The following is a 5,723-nucleotide window of genomic DNA, read 5'->3' on the forward strand; positions in this document are numbered from 1 at the left end:
GTAGGCCCATAAAGCATATGTGGTAACTTGAGTATCATGTACAGGAGCTAATAGCTCCCTGATGTGAATGCCTATGTAACTAACATCAGGACCCCAGAGGAACCTACCCCAGGGGGCACATCCACACTTCATGCAGTGAGGTGGAGCATTGGGCAGCTGAGTCCTGCCGAGAGCACCTGCCCTGGACACCCTCCCATGTGCCTGCCCACCTTGCTCTTTGCCTTCTGCTTTCCCGGCCCAGCCCAGCTTTCTGGCCACACACTCCAATGTACGCTTGGAGCTCTCCTTGGACAGGGCGTTAGCACTCAGCCTCTGGGTCCACCTACTGTAATGTTCTGCTGGTAGCTAACTCCTGATGTGAACTCAGCCTTCGGGAGTCAGGCTCAACTATCACTCATGTGGTGCCACCACGGATAGGGTGACCCACCCTCAACTACCATCGTCAGTGTGTGTGCGTGCACACACACACAGACACACACACACACACACATGCACATATACACACAAAAATGCACACAGATACACTCATGGGGTAGAATGTGATCAAGCCCTTGGATGTTGCAACCATGTTTAGTGTGAGGCCCAGACCGGGGCAAAGGTGCTGACATGTAGCCCAGTGCCTAGCTCTACTTAGGCACTCTACAAATATTTGTTGAATGAGTAAATTACTTGCTTGCCCCCCTCCCGCCCCCTATCAACTGTCACCGCTTTGGCACTTCTCTGCCCACTTGAAGCCTGGCCTGTTCTACCAGGCCAGGTGCCCAGTGTGTTAACAGCGCCCTCGAGGGACAGGGCCCTAAGCTTTGTACCAAGTGTCTTCAGTTTTTCTTGAAGTTCACCAAACACAGTATGTTATTTCCCTCTGGGTCTCGGCACAAGCTCCCAGGACTTTTTGCTCTTCACTCCCCTTCCTCCAGCTGGCTTACTCTTGGTCACCTTTTAGATCTCTCTGATCTGCTGCTACTTCCTTCAAAAAGTGTTTCCCAAGTGCCCCATCCCTGTCCCGAACTGGAGTAGGTAGGTTCCACCGGACAAAGAGGGAAAACAACTTCTCCAGCTCGTTTTAGAACTGCTTATGATACACGTATATGGGGTCAGCCAAAACCTATACACACACAGTGCTTATGTAATTCTTTACCAAGTGCATTTACGTTATATCTTTGAGGTCTCACAATAACCCTGGGGAGGGGTGTTATTATTTCCATTTCAGAGATGGGCAACCTGAGGCTCTGAGATATTAGTGATCCACCTGAAGTGACAAGAGCAAGTAAGCCAGAGAGCCAAGTATCAAAATCCATGTGTTCTGCCAACCTGTGGTCTTTTCCTCTCCTGGGGTGGGGCTGCAGCCATAGTAGGGACGAAGACACAGGTGGTGAATGAGCTCAGAAGTTATGCAGTCCCAAATTACCTAAAACAGGAGACTGTGAGGGACTCCACCCTCTTAACCCTATGCAACCCTGAAGAGCCCTTAAAACTAGGGGAGGCATAGCTTTACTTCTCTGGTCCAATGCTTTTCCCCAATCCTGGCCATCAGTAGAGTTGATAATAATAAACCTCTCTGTTTGAGATAAACGTCATTATTTACCTGGCAATCATGTACAATAGGACTCTAAAAGCATTTGCTGCTGGTAAGAGTTCTAAATAAAACTGGCTAAATAAAGAGGGAAGCAAATGAGGTGGCAGAATGACGGTTGGAAGTTCGCCCCTGCACGCTCCCAGCTCCTTCCTGGTCTGCCGCATCAGTCTCTTCTCTGGGCCACGAGGAAGAACATTCCCATGTAGTCTGAGAGGTCATCTAAGCCCTCAGCGGCCTGCTGAGCCTTCTCCAGCTTGTCAGTGGTGAAGCCAGTCTCCTGCAGGGCCTCAAGCAGGAATTTCTCCTCTAGGGGCAGTGTGGAGAGCCTCTTGTCCCCCACCATGTAGAAAGTGGTCTTAGTCCCCGCTCAGCACCAGATGGCCCCTGGCCAGAGCAGGGTCCTGAGGTGGCGCAGGATTTCCCAGCAGGCCCCCAGGGTGGGGCAGGCAGCCTCAAGGCACAGAGAGGAAATGAGGCAGTTGGCCAGGGCAGGACTGCAGGTTCCAGGGGCCGTTCTTTGAGAATGTCACACTTGAGCACCTGGCGGACAGCTCTCCCTAGCCGCTCCTCCTTCTCAGCCCACTTGTCTCTAGAGTGGAGGGAAGAGGAAAGAGTGGCCAGCTGGGTCATGCTCATCGTGTGAGATGCATGCATAACTCCTGGAGATTCCCTGCCATTCACACAGACTCCCAGAATATCAGGTCACCAGTTTTACAGACGAAGAAACTGAGTCCCAGAGGGAGACGGGGTCATGAAGCCAGCTGTTGACAAAGTGAAGTCTAGGACTTGCTGACCCTGTGGTCAATGCTCCTTCCACCTGCAGGCCCTCTCCCTCAGTGTACTCCGGGAAGTTAGCCTGTTCTCTTTCCGCTAGGTCCATGCTTAGCACAACTCAGGCAAATGCAACAAGAAATGGAAAGTCTGCCTGGAATCAGCTGAGCAGAACTACAAAGTGAGCTTGGTAGACTTGGTTGGGGACCTCCTGTCGCTCCATTACCTTTCTCCCCGGGTCTCTCAGCCACTTCGCTCAACCTCCTCATTGCCTCACACATTCTCTTCTCACATGTACCTGTTCTCAGGGTGTGGGGCTCACTCACGTTGAGGTACGAATAAAGGCTAGCAATTAAAAGGTTTACTCTTTCCAGTTCTGTATTTTAAAAAAGTCATAGTCTTAAGCAAAAGGAATAAGAATCCAATGTACAATTTTGACTACCTTACCTAAGGAGGGTCATATTTTGGGAGTGGAGGTGGCCCTTCCTGGTGCCCTAAAATTACACAAGGTAAATAAACTCTGTTCCACCTGTGTGCAGGATTGGTCTTAATTCTATCCCCCATGTCACGTGATCCACAGGAAAATTCCACAAGCTTGGAGCCACCTGGAGGTTGGAACTGGAACAACACGGGCCCCGGCCAATGGGAATGGGCGCCTGCCATAAACAACCAGCTGGCAGCTGCCTGGCTTTCTACAGCTGCTTGGCCTCATACCTTGGCATTCTGGGTAGGCTTTCATGACAGTTTCTTTTTGGCTCCAGGTTTGTCTCCAGCCATCTAGTTCTGTTCCCTCTTTTGGTCTTTATAGGACTCATATCTCACTCTTCCTCCTTTCTTCTTGGGGCCCCACTGACTTCCTTGCTTCTTAGTGTCCATCTGCCTTACCCTTTCTGTGTGAGCCCTATGGAAAATCCTTGATTCAGAGAGCTAAGTGAAGCTCCTGGTATCATGGAGATCCAAAAATAAGCAACAAACCCCTCACCTGTTCCCCTCAAGCTCACACACCTATTTCACCACCGGAGACCAGTCAAACGCCCCAGGCATCTTCTTCAGCCACTTCTCCAGCTCCAGGCAGTTCTTGTCCATGTAGTCAGGTAGTCGGTGGTGATGATCTCCTTCAAAGACTCGCAGGCAGAGGGGAGCTGATAGATGGTGGGCCCAGAGCCAATGTCAATCAGGAGTTTTCCTTTCAGCCTACCTGCTTTAGAACAGGAACATTCTAAATCGTCAGTACCAAAGCATGGCTCTGAGGTCCACCCTGCCCCAAAGGCTCCACTCTCTGTACCCTATTTGGAGAGGCTGCAAGGAGTTGACCATTTGGGAATGTAAACTCCAGGATTAGGAATCTTGCCTGCACTGACAGCCTTGGGCACCACGTAGCACAGTCCCCAGCACTGAGCATGGATAGTTTTGGTAGGAGGGGAGAGTGAGGAGCAGGAGAGTTTGTTTGGGGGCAGGGGGGGGGCACAATTAGTAGAGAATCAGCTTTGTCATTTCAACTGCCAAGTCACCCTGTAAATAAGTGTTCACAGAAGAAATCTGGTCATGTTTCTGAGGCCACTGGTTTGCCTCTTCGCTGAAGGGCCCTGTGCTCCCCCTGAGACCATCTATAACATTCCAAAGATCAATCAGCAAACATTTATGGAGCGCCAACTGTATTCCCAGAAACTTGCTTGCAAGTGTGGGGACTAAAAGGAGAATATAGGTCTTGCTCACGAAGCCCCAGGTCTCTCCTCCGTATCCTGCCTTCTCTCCAGCCAGGGAGAGACTGGGTTGACACAAAAGATAAGGTGGCAAAGGGCTTTCAAGATAAACATCAAAGCAGCAAGGAGAGAAAATTAGCTGGACCCAGGGGTCCTAACTACCTACTGACTTAGCCTACTCATTTGCTCCTGGGTGCTGCTGCTACCTTCTCTTTGTTCCCTGTCATTTGCTTTATCCATAGGGTACGGTCGCAGATGAATTGAGGCAGGCACCGAGTTTAAGAAAATTTTATGGCACAAAATCTTTAACTGGGAAAATTCTAGCTGTGGAGCTATGTTTTCTTCTCATGTAAATCATGAAAAGATACCCATTATTTGATTTAAGGGTCCAGCCTGCCTAGCCCGTTCTTCCCCTAGGGGCAAATCTGAGAGCCACTCACCCAGGATGTTTTCGCAGACCACAGTGCTAATCAGGCAGAAGAGTGAAGGCCACCCTGACTTTGGAGCAAGCTTCCTACACTTCGTGATGCCCATGTAGCTTCTTTTGTCAGTGACAGGGAGAAGACGGGCCTGCTCAGGACTGTCAAAGACCACAGCTCTGGGCCCGGCCCGGTGGCGCAAGCGGTTGGGTGAGCGCGCTCTGCTGCGGTGGCCTGGAATTCACCGGTTTGGATCCCGGGAGCGCACCGACGCACTGCTTGGCAAGCCATGCTGTGGCGGCGTCCCATATAGAGTGGAGGAAGATGGGCACAGATGTCAGCCCAGGGCCAGTCTTCCTCAGCAAAAAAAGAGGAGGATTGGCAGATGTTAGCACAGGGCTGAGCTCCTCACAAAAGAAAAAAAAAAAAGACCACAGCTCTTAGACTTTATAGGAGGAGAAAATCTTGACCTCAGAGACCTCAGAAACTTTGAGGGCAACCCACCATTTTACCATGCATCAAGTATATGTAAAATCTTCCTATAAGGCAGTTCCACACACTCTGATGGCCCAAAGTTCTTGTCAATTATCTGGCCACCCTCCCCCATCCCCACCCAAAACCTGCCCCACGGTTGAAAAAGACCAGCATCTGATTTAAGACTTGCATGGCCACCCAAGCTCCCCCAGGGTTGAAAGAGACCAGCACCTGATTTAAAAGTGGCGTTATAGTGTTTTAGCAGGAAATGGAGGTGTTCATCACCCGCGGGATTCTGGCCAAACTTGAAGTAGTCCAGGGAGGCTGTGGGTTCAAAATTCACCTGATAGACATCGGGCACCACGGATTCCTGAAGAGCCATGGAGAGCAGTGAGCTTTGTCCAGGAAGGAGCCCTGGACCCTGGCCCTTCTTGATAAAGCTCAGGCTTAGTCACTCCCCCTGCCCTCAAACACTCAGATGAAGACAAGACAGCCAATGAAGGACGTTTCCTGAACCCTTCTCCCTTCGGCCATTCACCTCTGTCACACTCGCCTCCTCCCGTCCGCCTCTCCAGGTCCCTCCTTCAGCAACAGACACCACCCTCTACCCCTACCCTGGCCCCCGGGTTTTCAGTGGCTTTGGCTTGTATGGAAGTGTTTCTAGTCTCTTCTGCTCCACTATATTGCATCCTTTTCTACAGTGGTTTTTTAAACTATTTAAAAAGCATGCCTGGGGCCGGCCCCGTGGCTTAGCGGTTAAGTGCGCGCGCTCCGCTGCTG

At 50.8% G+C, this 5,723-nt stretch overlaps 1 pseudogene; it reads right to left on the reverse strand.

The window, feature by feature from the left end:
- Positions 1–1,739: 1,739 nt before the first annotated feature.
- Positions 1,740–5,325, reverse strand: LOC131407903 (nicotinamide N-methyltransferase-like; annotated as a pseudogene).
- Positions 5,326–5,723: the final 398 nt, after the last annotated feature.

This window comes from Diceros bicornis, chromosome 7 (assembly GCF_020826845.1).
Source record: "Diceros bicornis minor isolate mBicDic1 chromosome 7, mDicBic1.mat.cur, whole genome shotgun sequence".
NCBI classification, from domain to species: Eukaryota; Metazoa; Chordata; class Mammalia; order Perissodactyla; family Rhinocerotidae; genus Diceros; species Diceros bicornis.